This window comes from Lampris incognitus, chromosome 13 (assembly GCF_029633865.1).
Source record: "Lampris incognitus isolate fLamInc1 chromosome 13, fLamInc1.hap2, whole genome shotgun sequence".
Classification (NCBI taxonomy): domain Eukaryota; kingdom Metazoa; phylum Chordata; class Actinopteri; order Lampriformes; family Lampridae; genus Lampris; species Lampris incognitus.
Window position 1 is genome coordinate 42693521 of NC_079223.1, and position 17169 is coordinate 42710689.

Genomic DNA, 17169 nt, shown 5'->3' on the forward strand with positions numbered 1-17169 from the left:
GAACCAGAAATTCATACGAGTCAGTGTCGTAAATCGCGAGAGTCGTAAGTTAATATGTCTTACTATAAGCGTTTGATTGTGTAATGCATAAGGCTAGGCCTTACAGACCTTAACGTTAATAGGAGTTGTTGCTAAATAGTAGTACCCAACGCGGTGAAAGACGTCGCTTATTATTAAAGGCCCGTGTCGATGTCCAAAAGTAGAAAAGTCACGTTGGACACATCAATCCAATGGTCTCCAGCCTTCCAAAGATACAATTCTAAGATGGCGACAGCCGAGTTGGATATCGATTCAAGTTCATCGAGACGAGACGAAGATGCTTTAGAGACTGCACAAGAGATTGTGAGCCCTGAGGCCTATATCAAGTATCCCCTTCAGAACAGATGGTCCCTATGGTTCTTCAAGAATGACAAGAGCAAAATATGGCAGGCCAATCTGCGACTGATGTAAATTTGACACTGTGGAAGATTTCTGGGCTCTCTACAACCACATACAGTTGTCAAGCAACCTCATGTCAGATTGTGATTACTCCCTTTTTAAGGATGGCATTGAACCTATGTGGGAGGATGAGAGGAACAAGCGTAAAGACTGGTTGATCACCCTCAACAAGGAACAAGCAAAATTATACCTTGACCGCTTTTGGCTGAAAACGCTTCTCTGCCTCATTGGAGAGGTCTTCGACGACTACAGCAATGAACTCTGCAGAGCTGTGGTCAACATCTGCACAAAAGGAGATATAATGGTTGTCTGGACATCAGATTATAAGTACCGGGAAGCTGTAACGCACATAGGAAGAGTTTACAAAGAGTGTTTAGGGATCCTCTTGAAGATGACCATTGGCTACCAATCTCATGATGATACAGCCACAAAGAGTTGCTCAACCACCAAGAACAAGTTTGTCGTCTGAAAAATGCATTTGTGCCTCATCGTTCTGCCTATTTGTTCATATGGCATAGGCTTACTTTGTTTCAAAGACTTCATAATGCAATCTGAACAGAACTCAATTCAAGACCAGACCAGAACTTGAGCCACAGGAAATCTGCTACAATGGAATGAAAGCAACACTGACGGTTATTAAGAACAGATAAGGAAGGGTTCCTCATGATCTTCTCAAGATTTGATTTGAAGGCAGAGAACAGTTCTAAAATGCAAAAATTTATTTCTCTTTTCATTTCTACAGCAGCGTTGTTTTTGCTATACAAAACTAAGATGTTGTTGTTGTTATTGCTGTAATCATTAAAGACATTAAACCCTTTTAATTTATTTTCAGTCAGTTAATTTGCCTGCATATGTTTAAAAAAATATTAGTCATGGCCATGGACTAGTGCATGTAATCAAACTTTTTCGGCTTAGTTGTATTCAGTTGTTGAACTGAATATTATATTTAAAATATTGGTTTAGAAATTTAAAAAAAAAAGTTGTTGCTAAATACATTTAAATAACAGTTAAAAAAAACTTAATGTTAATAGGGTCCGAATAGTTTAACTTAAATCACAACACTAACCTTGTACAGTTGGAATTTTCCGTGTAGTTCTTTAAACCTGGGATGGTCTGAGATACACTATATGTACAAAAGTATTGGGATACACCTCTTAATCATTGAATTCAGGTGTTTCATTCAGACCCATTGCCACAGGTGTATAAAATCAAGCAGCTAGCCATGCGGTCTGCATTTACACACATTTGTGAAAGAATGGGTCGTTCTGAAGAGCTCATTGAATTCAAGTGTGGTCCTGTCATAGGATGCCACCTTTGCAATAAATCAGTTCGTGAAATTTCTTCCCTGCTAGATATTCCACGGTCAACTGTAAGTGGTATTATTGAAAAGTGGAAGCGTTTAGGAACAACAGCAACTCAGCCACCAAGTGGCAGACCACGTAAAGTCACACAGCGGGGTCAATGAGTGCTGAGGTGCATAGTGCGTAAAAGTCTCCAACTCAATAGCTGCAGAGTTCCAAACTTCCTCTGGCATTAACATCAGCACAAAAACTGTGCGCCGGGAGCTTCATGGAATGGGTTTCTATGGCCGAGCAGCTGCATGCAAGCTTTATATCATTAAGTACAATGCCAAGCATTGGATGGAGTGTTGTAAAGCATGCTGCCACTGGACTCCGGAGCAGTGGAAACGTGTTCTGTGGAGTGACGAATTACGCTTCTGTCTGGCAGTCTGATGGACTAGTCTGGGTTTAACAGATGCCAGAAGAACGTTACCTGCCTGACTGCATTGTGCCAACTGTAAAGTTTGGTGGAGGAGGGCTAATGGTATGGGGTTGTTTTTCAAGGGTTGGGCTAGGCCCCTTAGTTCCAGTGAAGGGACATCTTAATGCTTCAGCATACCAAGATATTTTGGACAATTCTATGCTTCCAGCTTTGTGGGAACAGTTTGGGGAGGGCTCTTTTCTGTTCCAGCATGACTGTGCGCCAGTACAAAGCAAGGTCCATCAAGACATGGTTGGGTGAGTTTGGTGTGGAGGAACTTGACTAGCCCGTACAAAGCCCTAACCTCAATCCAATTGAACGCCTTTGGGATGAACTAGGACGGAAATTGCGAGCCAAGTCTTCTCGTCCAACATCATTGCCTGACCTCACAAATGCTCTTCTGGATGAATGGGCAAAAATTCCCACAGACACACTCCAAAATCTTGTGGAAAGCCTTCCCAGAAGAGTGGAAGCTGTTTTAGCTGCAAAGGGGGGACCAACTCCATATTAATGCCTATGGATTTAGAATGGGATGTCATAAAAGCTCCTGTAAGTGTAATGGCCAGGTGTCCAAATACTTTTGTCCATATAGTGTATTTTTTTAAATCTCCAGAACAGTAATAGTAGATCCTATTTGAACAAATTCATCTTGCCTCTTATGGTGGGCTGGACCAGGCACTGTGCGACTCCTCAATGACCCCCATCTTGAGCATCTTCAGAACCTCTCTCTTACCATCTGCCTCCTGGCCTTTGGTATATGATATGGTCATTGGTGCGTTATTCTTCTTGGTTCTGTGACAATGTCACACTGTATTACTGTGGTTCTACCTGGCTAGTTGAAGAACACATCTCAGAATTGCCCTGTCAACCCCCCCAGGTCTTGGTTTTGATTTGCCGAGAGTTGGTGTCCCATGGGAATAGGCTCCAGTGTCAGGTTCAGATCTTGGGACATCAGGACTGCTGCGGGGGCTGGTTCCAGGTTGTTGCACTTCTTCATGAGGTTCATATGATATATTTGGTGAGCCTTGCACTGCCTTGGTTGTCTTACTTTGTAGTTCACTGGACCCGTTCACTGGACCCGTCAATCCTTGGGGGGGGGGGGTGCATAGATAAAGCTTTGTTAAAGAAACACTCAAGATTCAAGAGTTATTTATCACGTACACGCAAGTACAAATCCCGAGTGCAATGAAATGGAAAAAAGGTACACGCTCCGAGATGTGCAAACAACAAAGTACAACAGGTACCCATGCATTCCAATTTGCAATATACAATTTACAATCAACAGTTAAGAACTCTCTGTAAAAAGAAACAGACAGCACAATATATACAGTAAAAGCACTTAAAAATAGAAATCTGAAGTATATGTACTGAAATATGAGGTATGTATGTACATAATATGAGTTATGTGTTGTCAGTTACCTTACTGTGTGCGTGTGTGTGTGTGCGCTTGAGCATGGGGGGGCAGTATGGGTCAGCAAGGGGGCCCCAGTAAGGTCAGAGTTCACAGTCCTGATGACCTGAGGAAAGAAACTCCGTCTCAGTCTCTGTATTTGCAGCATGACTGCAGAGGCGCTTGCCTGACCGCAGCAGCTGGAACAGTCCGTTGTTGGGGTGGTGAAGGTCCTTCATAATCCTGTAGGCTCTGGTTCGGCACCTCTTGGTGTACAAGTCCTGCAGGGTGGGGAGTGAGTTACCAATAGTCCGCTCAGCCGAACGCACTACCCTATGCAGAGCCTTCCTATCCTGGGCGGAGCTGTTGCCAAACCAGGCAGAGATGCATCCTGTCAGGATGCTCTCCACTGCCCCAGAGTAGAAGGACTGGAGGATCTTCTGGGAGACTTTGAATTTCCTCAGCCGCCTGACATGATAGAGGCGCTGCCTTGCCTTGCTCACCAGAGTGTCTGTGTGTAAATGCCTTGTGAGATCCTCTGTAATGTGGACTCTCAGATACTATTTATACCTGCTCACCCTCTCCACAGTAGTCCCCTCAATGATAGGGAACGGGCTCAACAAATAAGGAGCAAAATAATCCAGATTATATATGTAGGAAGATTGTTGTGTTGTTATTCTATGTTAAGTACACTATAAGAGCCATGATACCGGAGTCAAATTCCACGTGGATGCAAACCTACAAGGCCAATAAACTGGATTCCGATTCTGATCTTCATAAAATACAAGTTAACGTGGAGCAAGTCCCCAGTTAACCACTAAATTTGTTACTAGTTTAGGGCCCCACCTAGCGGTCGGAATACACCCCCATTTCAGAGGTACCAATTGAACCTCCATGTTGGAAGCCCAATTTTCTAACTTGCATCAGAGTTATATGTCTTAATGTTTTTGCTGTGTTATGTTGGTATTGTGTTTTGAGGTCTAAGAATGGACTGTCACAGGATTTGAAATGTTTCATAAGTATAGACAACGTGTAACAGGGAATTTCCATTTGTCACACTCAATGTAAAAGGGGAAAGGTGATAGCCAAGACGGAAAAAGCAGAAATCTCAAATTGTATTTTGGCAAGAAACACACCTAACATCCTCTGAATACGAAACGTATGAGAAAATGGGATTCAGCAATACGTACTATTCCTCTTACGAAAGACGCCGCAAATGTGGGGTTTCAATTTCGATTTCAAACTCAACTAATTTTACATTTATATCAGAGATTAAGGATAAGGAGTGTAGGTTTATAATTGTCAAGGGTAAACTGGACCACAAAGAGGGGACCTTAGTCAATAAATATAGCTCTTCTGGGAGCAATAAGGTATTTTTTAGAAAAATATTTGACCCAATTGCCTGTGAAACTTTGTGTTCTCATTTGTGCAGGGGATTTAAATATGATCCTTAACCCCAAATTAGATCATCATCATCATCATCAGCTCTGTAACCTATGGAGGTTGTAGGAGCACAGCTGATGCCTCAACAGGTTGAGTCATCATTGTGTTTCAGTAGGGGGAGTACCTGGTGGTCCCTATCTCCTCTCCAGGTGTGGATGGCTGGTGGTTCACAGAGGAACTCATCCGTTCTTTGACAGGTTTTTAGTCCTGCTGGGTGTCCACACACCCTCCTCACAACAACCCAAGGGTTGAAGTGGGAGTTTAGTCGCCGACGACCCGACGGTTGCAGTTTAACGTTTGACCCAGGACAAATTAGATACAACCAGCCAAAAAAAGGAAAAGAACTCAATTGGAAATCTGGGTAAAGAAACGATTACAGGATTTAGGGTTGATAGATATATGATGAAATGTCCATACCCAAGATAGAGAGTACATCTTTTACCCTGCCCGCCATAATGTACATTGAAGAATTGATTATTTTTTTTACATAAAACCCAGAAAAACATAGATTAAAAGAATGTAAAATTGGTACAAGGGACCTTTCAGATCATTGTGGTCTGTACTTAAAGCATACACACAAAAAATACACTATGGAGACTAACTACAAATATATTGAATAACCCTGGATTCGAAGAAATGATAAAAAAAGAAATGCAAACATACTTGGAGAACAATGATAATGCACAGGTTAACCCAGTGACATTATGGGATGCTTTAAAAACAGTTCTCAGAGCTAAAATTATATCAACGATTTCCTTTATAAAGAGAACAAAAGCCCAAAGACTCAGACTTACAAAATAAACTTTCCGAATTAGAACAGTTACAGGGTAGACAGAACATCCCTCTTCTATTGCAAGAGATGAGACCAATCAAACAGGAAATAGTCAAAATTTATAGTGAAGAGTCGGAGAAAAAAAATATGTGACAGGTTCAAAAGCAACAAAGCTGTTAGCTTGGAGACTGCGCAAACAACAAGCAGAAAAAATTATTCATGAAATAAGAGACCCCGAACCTAACAAAATAACATGTAAACTGGATGGCATTCAAAAAGCATTTGAAACATATTACAAGTCTTTTTACATCCAGCTGGATAAAGCAGAGGTAGAAACAACAGAACAATTTCTAAACCAATTAGATCTACCCCTCTATTGGGAAATTACATAATGATTAGCTCACCAAAAGACATATCTACTGAGGAAATTGATAAAGCAATCTCCAGTATGAAAGCAGGCAAATTGCCTGCTTCCTGATGCTTCCTGGGGTCCCGGCCGAGTGGTACAAGTCAGTGAGAGAGCAAGTATTACCATTACTCTGTGAACATTTCAATCACATTCTAAAAGAGGGAGTTCTGGACCCATCTTAGAGGGAAGCCATTATAGTATCTATAATCCCTAAAGAAGGCAAGAAAGAAATGCAATGGATTCAGCCCAGTCAGTGTTTTGAATCAAGATTATAAATTATATGCATCTATATTGTCTAAAAAGATGGAGGAGGTAAATCAAGTCATGGAGAAATTTGGTTTTTCTATGAATTTCATACGGTGTATCAAAACTCTATACACATAGAACTTTTGCCTGAACTACAGAAAGGGGGTAGACTACCTCATTTCCTGGACTGAACCCTGGGGATTATTATGCCCCAACGCTGTGGGTTAGTCTCTAGACTACAGTGTCAGTCTATCCGGAGGTCATCTGTCTCTTCTGGGGTAAGAACGACCTGTTGGTAAGTCAGTCACTGTGTCTCTGGGTGGGGCCTGTATGGGTCCTGGTCTGGGTGAAGTGATACCTGGCGTAGGCACCTCAGCAAGCGTAGGGGTGTCTGGAACTGTATCCATTCCAGACGGTAGTGTCTGGGAATCTTCTGGTGATGGAGGTGGTTCCTGGTAGGCCTCCAGCTCTGGATCCAAGGATAATGGCTGAGGTGAGTCAACACAGGAACCAGAAGTGTGGAGTAGTTGATCAATGTGTCTTCTCCAGATTAGATGACTACTGGTTTCTACTGTGTAAGACACTGGACCTGTTTTTGATAAAACTGTCGCTGGTGTCCACCTTTCCCTCTTGGCATAGTTCTAGGCGAGAACCCTGTCACCAGATGTGAAGCTCCGCACCCTTGATTTTTTTTTTTTTTTTTTGCTGGATCATCCAGTGAAGAGCAGTCAGTGAATACTGATTCAATTGTCTGACTACACGACCAATAAAACAACTCTTGTTCCCTGCTTCTTGTTCACCATATGATGGTGATAGGTCAGATGTTTTGAGTGGCAGTGCATTTCATAAATGCTAGATAGTGAGCAGCCCCTCGTCTTTCACTCAGTGTACAGCCCACCCACTGTTCAGAGGAACAGAGGCCTACTTTCTGCTAGCTAGCCACTTGTAATGTAGGTTAAGATAAAAAATAATGGCTGAACAAAGCAGTTTGCTTAAGTTTGTCACAAAAAGACCTCCGAAGGAGCAGTAGGACAAGAATTCCGCTCAAGTTCAGCATCATTCTCAACTCACCACCCACACCGAGCCCCGTCATCTCCTGCTGTTATCATCAAAAATAAGCTAATTTACTATTTCAGACTGTAGTAGCCTATTGCCTATTTCAATATTATTGTTTATTTGGTATAGTTTTTGTTGGGTGTACAATTGGATTTTATGCTGATGTTGCTGTGTGTGTGTGTGTGTGTGTGTGTGTGTGTGTGTGTGTGTGTGTGTGTGTGTGTGTGTGTGTGTGTGTGTGTGTGCAGTGTTGTACAAGTTTATACTTTTGTAGCGCTAGCTCAAAGTTCAGTTCACACTGATTTTTTTATTAATTTTTCCCTTATAACATAAACATTGTAAATTATAACTACAATGCACATCTGGAGACAAGGGGAAAAAAGGAAAATAATACACATAATAAAAATCTATGTACCTACACTAAGTATACATAGTCATATATAACATCAAGCATAGTTTCCGAAAGGTAGTCAGAATGTAAATAATTAAACATGTGATATCAACTAAGAAAGCTAAACCTATGAGCCGTTTGGGATCATCAAGCTCAGGAACATGTAGCCTGTCTTCTTCCATGAATTCTCTGATCACCTCCCTCAATTCAAAAAACCTTTTCAGGACACGGCCCCTGCTCAACCAGTGTGCTTATGTGAAGTACACCACATCTCCATATGTTGTATCTATTTCCTCCAGAAACACACAGGACTGACGGTGTTGTAAACCTTGATCTGATTTAATTAATGCATTTCACCACAACAGTCACAACACTGTCAAATTTTAAGCTTTTGCTGCAACGTGTCTGCTGGTGAATGATGCAGTACAATGCAATTGCAGGAGCTTCAGTCTCTTCCTCCAGCTTTCTTTGAATCAGTGCTACAAGCCCATTTTTTCCTTCTCATCACTGACGGTGCCCCGTCAGTGATGATTCCAGCCAATTTATTCCAGGGTAGACCAGCACCCTCAATTGCATTCCACAGCACCTGAAATAGACCTTTGGCTGTAGTCTTTCCCTGCATTGGATACAGGGGTGTAGCAAAAAATTTGAGACGCATTTGGCTGCAGACAAAATGGCGGACCTCCGCAAGCGGCACCTCCGCATTTGACAGGAAATCACGTGACCTCCGCGGTAGACATGAAGCCGGACGTTAGTTGTTTTTAAGATTGCAATCCGCCATAAAACGGAAAGAAGAAGTAGGAGATACTGCGACAGCGGTAAGAAGATACTTTAAAAGGCTAGTTGTCTATTCTAAGGTTTTATTCAATGTTGTCTATCAAACCTAATGTATCGAAGAATCCAGCGAGCGTGGGTATAACTGTTACCGATATGGGGAAAATACATTCGAAATGTCAAGTGGCTGTAAGCATTTAGCTAACGTCAGCTAGCGACGTTTCGTTGCGTAGTGGTTGCAGGCCACGTAGCTAGCTAAGCACTTATTAAAATATTTGTGTAAATGAATTAGTTTAATTGAGTTTAAAATGGATACTGTTTGAGGTTCGACGGATTACCCTTCAAAGTTGATTCCAACTGAAACGACATGCAAGCTCTGTTCAGGCAATCCCAAATTGGAGGAAATCTCGCACATCACAGACAAAGCCAGAATAGTTGGCATGAATGGTGTAATCCAAAGTAAGTTAAATGCATCCTTTAGTTTAGTTTATTTAGTTTATAAAAGGACAGTGTGCATGTACATTAATCGTTTGATTAACCATATACAGCTGACTTAATGTCCTAATTCATATCCTTATGTCCATTACAGACATCTCTACTTACTATAGGTGTACTGAATGCCACATGATCTACCGTTACCAGGAATGGACAGATGGTCTGCTTAATTTCAATGACCCTGTCATTCTGACACTGCAGCTTTGCCTTTACCTAAGGCACAATCTTCAGGTGTGTAAAACAGTGTTAATGACAGACAACACAAGGTGTTATGACCTTCATTTATTCCATATTGACCCAAAAAGATTCCATCAGTTGAAAATTGTTCAACTAACTATTGTCGCAAGATTTTCCACATTCTCTGTAGCCCCTTTTCTGCTAGTACTGTGGTTTCTGCGGCACTAATCTGCCCATTTTTAAAATAAATACATTACCAGGTACAGTGATTGCAGGGAATGATACTACTAGTTACAGTAGTACTGTGTTTTCAGCATATTCATACCTTCCATTTCAAACCTTTTCCTGTCTTATTTTTTACCATAGAATCATGTGTCAGTGTCTAGAGTCATCAGCTCTCTGGAGGCTTTGTGTGAAGAACGGTTTCCAGCCACCAACTTAATTTTTCAAGCCTACTGCCACTTTGAGGTACTTTGCAACAGAGAATACACATACTCGTGTAAACTGTGGGTTCTACCCCCCTGTAGTGGTTATGGACCTCCACAGAAAAGCAGTGTTCAACTTTGAGGGTAAGTTTTTCCTAAAAGTGCTATTTAGGTAAATCGCTTTTTAACTACCGTTTTGTAGGTGCCAGATAAACTACAATGTACTTACTACTCATCCTCAAAGGATATTTTGTGTCTTATGTTGTATTTGGTGATTGCAGTTAGTGAGCTGAACCAACTGAGTGATGACTTCCAAGGTGAACACAACATAGAGGCATTTTGGGAATCCGTCCATCTACACATGATAAGCAGAGGATTTTTTGATGGTGAGCGTTGTGAGGCCAGGTCAGGTCGCTCTCCATCGTGCCGAAGGTGGGTCAGCAGTCCAGTGGAGCGCCGATGGGAGATCGGGACGCCACAGTGTATATAGTTTGTCAAAAGAGTAAAATACACCAGGTCCCATCGGATGTGACTGCGTCTCCCCGGAATGAACTGTATTAGATATTTCAATATTTTTGAAATTATGTTTTTGATGCAGACTCTTCACAGAATCCATTTGTTGTCCAACCGGCATATGACAATTGGGCACCATGGATTGGGAGGGAGACGAGGAAAAGCAGCAAAGTACTCAACACGGAGTATGAAAAGGTCCCATTGCAGACATCAAACTAGACACTGAACTAGAATAGGGTCTAATTGGCTTTTCAGATTTCATGTTTTCACCTTTTCAAGGCATGGCAAGGTTTTTGCCCACTAGACAGAGCAGTCCAAAGCTCTACTGAGAGGTGACCTGCCTGCTGTCTTCAGGCTCCCAAGACTCCAGAAACGGACGTTTTCAGAAGTCGTCCAGGTCAGATTGAAATTCAATTTTACTACCAGTATAATTAGAACCATTAATAACTAATACATTCAGGTGCTTCAAACACTTTATTAACTAATGTTGAAAAGTGCATTGTAAATAAATATATTTTTCAGTCATCATCTGTCTTGTTGCTCTCTTACATTATAGGAACATAACGAGGGCTTAGAACCAGAGGGGGGTAAGTGACATTTGACAAACTTTACAGGACAGCCACAACAAAAAATAACCACACATTGTCATTGTGTGTTGTGTTTTTACGATATTTGATGAATTACTCTGGGTTGGTTTAGAATTCACAAGTTGTCCTTTGCCACACATCCCTAGAGGTTCCTCTACATTACTTGATGACCACTACACCCACTACAGCAAAGATGGCAAAACGTACAAGAGAAGCCCACAGGTCTGCCCATGAAAGATTGGTGGACTTCATCACGAAGCTGAAGGGGTCGGACAATCGGCTACTGGTATGATACCAATAATAATAATGCTTAAAAAACATTTCTAATAGCAAAAAAGATGATCAAAGCCTGATCTTCTGCAGTGCATTTATTTGACATGGTCTTTGTTTCTATAGGAAATAATCACAGGTGAAGGCAGCTCCAAGTGGCTGGTGAATTTCAGGGTCTGCGAAACCAGACAGGGTCTTCACCTACCTGGAAGAAGACAACCAAATTGATGAAGTTTTTAAGCACATCAACTTGGTCCTCAAAGGAGCCACAAAATGTGCACCTTATGTCCCAACGACAGGGTTCCAGAGAGTCAGCTTCGTGTTGGATGTGCTGATGCCTGAGGTGAGGTTTAACTCAACCATCTAATCTTAGTTACATTGATTTCAATAACTGTCTTGTTTATCCAGTCATCAAAGCCTGTATTATAACTGTTAGAAGGGCATTCCGCGATTTAGTGAATGGGTTATGCTCGCCCCACCACTAATTTGTATTGTGTTGTAAATATGGGACCCCTTTTAACTGGAGGTTATCTATCTCTACCAGGCCATTGTCCACGCTCTTTTGGCAGTGGACAACCTCTCTAGCTGAGGCAAAGAGATGATTTACCGCAGGACCATTGTATGATGAAAGGTACAAATGTCTGAAATCAGTCTACCACTTTGTGCCTAACATCCCCTAGCTGTGTTAATATTCATTATATACCATGAGTTCTCATGTCCGATCGATTGTATTTCTTATCTCTCCTTTTCTCTGTCTCTTTTCTTTTCCCAATGTATTCTTTAGTGAAGTGCAAGAATTTAATGATATTGTCAAGATGCAGAAGAGGCAGTAGATCAAGGCTGAGCATTAATATTTTTATTTCTATTTTATTTTATTTTTACTTTATTTTATTTATTTTGTATTTGGTTTGATGTTTTTGTTTATTATTATTATTATTATTATTATTATGGAAAAACCTCAATCACATTCTGTAAAATGCTGAACCCGATGATAACACTGAAAAATAATAAAATAAATTACTTTTAAAAAAAAAAAAGAAATGTGTGTCTGCCTTTGGGGCCCTCCACCTCGGGGAACCCCACCAAGCCCCTGGTCACAGATGTTTACTATGTGAAGATGTCAAATGTTGCGTACAATGTCACATTAATAAAGATTAGTTATATTTAACCCAATTTATTCTGTTTGTACATGCATATTAACCCTTAATAGAGTGGGATATCCCACTGTTATTATGGCTAAAACAAATAGTCTCATTGTCATATGTATCTTAGACTGTGTGCACAACTGCACTAGTAATTGTAAGATTTGACTGTATGAGAGGAAATGCCAAATTTCTCAATTGAGTACACATCACATTAGGGATCGGCTTGATAGGTTTTGAAGATATTTTACTTTTAGACATTGAATACTAAAAGCCTATGTTATTTCACCTGGGCCCTATACTACAAAGTGGGTTTATGTGCGTTTGTAAATTTCGGTAGATAGCCCCTTCCGTCTCATTTGTCCCAGTAGTAGATAATGGAAGGTTCTATGGGTGTGTTTAAACTGTGGTTAGATTAGGCACCATGTTATCAGAGCCTGTGTATTGTGCTCACAGTGTTTGCTCAAAGGGGCATCTGTTTGCCATTGAGTCTAGGTTATTTTGCCCTCGATGGGCTTCTGTAAATCTTACCATAATTGTTACACATTCAGGCAGTGACTTTCTGTATCCGATAATAACTGATTAATGAGGGTCGAGTCGTTAGAAAAATAGCCCACATTCTAACCATCCATAGCGAACGTTAGCTGGCAATCGCTATTGTTGTTAGCTAGCTAGCTAACGTATCGCTATTGTTATGCCTCTTGTGCATGCTCACGAAAAATAGAACGAAACGAAGAACGTCCGGTTTTCTGTCAACTGCGGAGGTCACGTGATTTCCTGTCAACTGCGGAGGTGCCTCTTGCGGAGGTCCGCCATTTTGTCTGCAGCCAGCTACTCTTGGATAAATCGCGGAGCGCTCCAAATTATGTTACGGACTAGCCGGATCTAGGGGTTACGGGTTAAGCACGCAATACTAGTCCTAACCTGGAGTGTGTAGAACATCAAGACACGTGAAGAAGGACTGATTTCCGAGACTAGAGAAGTAGCTGTGAGGTGACCGTGGGCTAGCTTACCGAGTTAGCAGGCTAGCAGTTAGCACGTCCCTCCGACAAAGCCTCGGCCATATCGCTCTCAGCTCCCGTAACTAGCCGACTCTGTCTTTGTAGTTTAGTTCAGTTTAGCTTGATGGTCTTGAGCTGGAAAGGTGTGAACTTGTAGAGTCCTGAACAGCGTGTTCAAAATGGCCTATCCTGAGGCGTATGTGTGCAAACTGCCGCCAATAACTAACTGCAGGGCTGCACCGGCACCACCACCTCCACCTCCTCCTCCTTCTTCGGGATTAATGGCGAATAAGAGGACAGTGATGTCCTCTTATAAACGCTGCTTAACCACGCATCCAATCATATATCAATGAAAACCAGTCCAAGTATGTAAGAAAAGGAAGAGGGGAAAAGGTAAATATAACTTCTAACACTTCTAACACCCATCCAAGCAGGAGGGTTTTCAGATGAAAAATTAAACATGATGGACCACAGTTAAGCTGCCCAGTAATACCATTGGATGTTTGGGCATTTAAAGCCACCTCAGTCATATGGTAGCTATAATAAAGATAGATGTAGTCTGTGGCATTTATCTGGCCAAAGAAAGTTGGTAAACAATTTCTTAATTCTAGTAAACAAAGACGAGGGGGTAGCAGGGGGATGTTCTGGAACAAATAGAGAAATTTAGGGAGTATGTTCACATTTGGAATATTTAGCCAATCATTGAGATAGGGAAAGATGTCCAGTATTCTACTGATGAGGTAGTAGCTTCCAGAATTGGGTCATAATTTATCTGAGCGATCTTATTCACCTCAAGGATACCCAGATATGTAAATAATCACTAATTGTTTTTTGAATATACATATTCCTCTGAGATCGTGTTTACTTTCCCTCATTTGGAATAACTTTTGGACACCGTTTGGTAACTGCTGATTTTTTTACTCTGTACATGATTTTAATTGTTTTGAAGTCAACCAAATCACTAAATTTTAGTGCTTTCAGTTTGATAAAGAGTGGGTTTGTATGCTCTCTGTAAGTGGTTTTGTTTACAATTCTTATGGCTCTTTTTTGAAGGATGAAGATTGGATTATTAAGGTTGTTTAGGAATTGTGTCTGCATATTCAGGCTGGAAGAGCACTCAGAACTATACAATTTCCCATAGAAGACCCTGAAGGCCTCATTAATCTCTGTTGGGTCCATTACATTTCTACCTTGTGAAGTTTCAATGCAGTTAATAGACCTTTCTGTTTGTTGTTGTTTAATGCTTAATGCGAAAAGTTTCCCAGGCTTTTCCCCCTGGTCATAATACGACTGTTTGGGTCTCATTCAAATGACAGCTGCTTTGTTAGCTGACAATTCATTATACTGTGATCAAAGTAGGAGTAGTTTTGCATAAGCATCTATAGAGCTAGGCCTGTTTTGGTAGATATACGTTTCTAGTTCTTTTATTTTCTCATCTAATGTCTTCATTTCAAGTTGGGCACTCTTTTTTCTTCTTTTTTGAGCTTTTAAAACAAGTCATCTAACCTCTATCTTGTGCTTGCAGATGTTTGGGAAGTGTTGCATTCAAAATACAAGTCAATTTGTTAATCTAAAAAAAATCTATGAATGTGGAGTCCACTAGCCCCCCTGGTTGAAAGCACCCTTTCGAGGGATGACTCGCAAGTTTAGTATCTTTATAATTCAAAGATACAGCTGCATGGTCGGATAGAAGCATGCTGCTATAATGACGTTCATCTATTTCGGAAACAAGTAATGCTGAGACTAAAAAGTAGTCTATACGTGAGTAAGTTTTATAAGTGCTAGAATAATAGGATTGTTCTACTACATTTGGTTTACCATGTCTTCAAACAGCCAACAAATTACATTCTTTCATAAAATTGTGGATTATCTTCCTCAATCTGGTGTGAGTATTATCTAAGCCAGATGATTTGTCTCTCAATGAATCTAACGTGCAGTTAAAGTTGCCAGCTATTATGTGTTGCTCAGGGAGATTTGAAACAGTCAGAAAATCATCTTCATTTGGGCCATACACATTTATCAGATTTATATTTTCAAATAACATTGTACCCTGGACTATGATATATCTACCAGCAGGGTTCTTAACTACATTTTGGATCTGTAGTGGGACACAGTTATGAATTTGTATCATAACCCCTCTAGCTTAGGTGGTATAGGGAGCAGACAACACCTGGCCCTGACATCTTCTTATTTTGGAGATATCCCCACCCAGCAGGTGGGTTTCTTGCAAGAAAACTATTTCTGAACACAACACTTTTCTCCTGCTCATCATTTGTTTCACCTTTGTAATTTTTCTCAAACCCCTACACTTCCATGAGGTAAAGTTTACCTTCCAACTATTAGACATTAGTTATATAATATGTCCTCAAAATCATTTTGGTAAAATACATCGACGAAAACAAGTCCACAGACAAAAATAAAATAAAACCACCCCGAATCCCCAGTGGAGCCCTGTCCACTGAACACCCCCCTCCTCTCCCACTCTATAACTATCGCTTATGGGCAAAACGGGCCCACGCACTACGAGAAACCGTCTATCTCACTTTCAGTTATTCCCTTCTCTTTAGCTCTAACTGCTTTAACCGAATGCTAACTAACCTCTTAAAGTTTGTAAAAAATGAACTATGTAATATTTGCAACCTGTACGCAGCAGTCAAAGGGGCGCACAACAAATATTCACAAGCCTGGAACCCAAGCTGACGGATGGAGAAAATACCAAAGGAATCAAATAATACAGCTGTTGGCCTAGTAAAGTCCGTGACAGATTGAACATCTTTTGTAAGCAAATGCCATTTCAACTGTCCATTGCTTGGGTGCATAAATGTCATTGTTTTGCCTTTTTCCAATCCATATTAAGCCCACTGTCCACGTCAATAAAGATGAACATTTATCTTGGCCATGAGAATGGAAAGGAAAATGAAACGCAGTCCTAGCCAACAGAAAAGGGTAAACAAAAAGGGCGATCATATTACCTTGTGTGAAAGTGATATAACTGAGGTAGTTATCGTTAAGTCATCAATGAACACACTGATCGGTGGCTGTTGGGTACCAGATTTGGATCGGGGACCTCTATACTCCACTTCCCCAGACTTCACAAGCATATTCATGGCCAGTGCAGACAGGGACACAGAAATTATGCAGCCAGTGATGATGCCGGTTTTGGATCATCTCTGGGACATGGTGTCTGATCAGAGCCAATTCTACCAGCTTGTGTGAGATCAAATCAAATCAAATCAATTTTATTTGTATAGCCCAATATCACAAATTACAAATTTGCCTCAGTGGGCTTAACAGCAAAACAACATCCTGTCCTTAGATCCTCTCATCGGATAAGGAAAAACTCCCTAAAAAACCCCTTTAACAGGGAGAAAAAATAGGAAGAAACCTCAGGGAGAGCAACAGAGGAGGGATCTCTCTCCCAAGACGGACAGCGTGCAATGGATGTTGTGTTCACGCAATTTACATAATACAACATGTAAACATGTGGGATCAATCCGTGGGCATTAGCAAGGTCCGGCCTCAGCACTGCCAGGTCGCCCCTGCTTTCCTCGCGCCTCTCTGACCAGTTGGGTTACCACACCTGTGTGCTCTATGCATCCTGAAACACCAGGGACACCCCCTCCCCCTTCTGCACCAAGATGTCTATGTAGGAGTTCTTCAGGAGAACTTCCGTGAGGTGACTGGCTACAATCTTGAAGATCTTACATTCCACACTGAGGAGCGAGATCATCCTAAATTGCTCGATGTTGCTTGCGTTCTCCTCCTTAGGAATCCACACACCTTCTGCATATCTCCACTGCGGCGGCACCTTTCTGCTCCTCCAGATCACCCTGTAGATCTTCCAAAGGCATTGCAGAAGCCTGGGACACCTTTTGAAGA

General features: G+C 41.2%; 1 pseudogene; it reads left to right on the forward strand.

Moving 5' to 3' along the window:
* The first annotated feature begins 264 nt into the window (after positions 1-264).
* On the forward strand, positions 265-907 carry LOC130123058 (eukaryotic translation initiation factor 4E-1A-like; annotated as a pseudogene).
* The last annotated feature ends 16262 nt before the right edge of the window (positions 908-17169 follow it).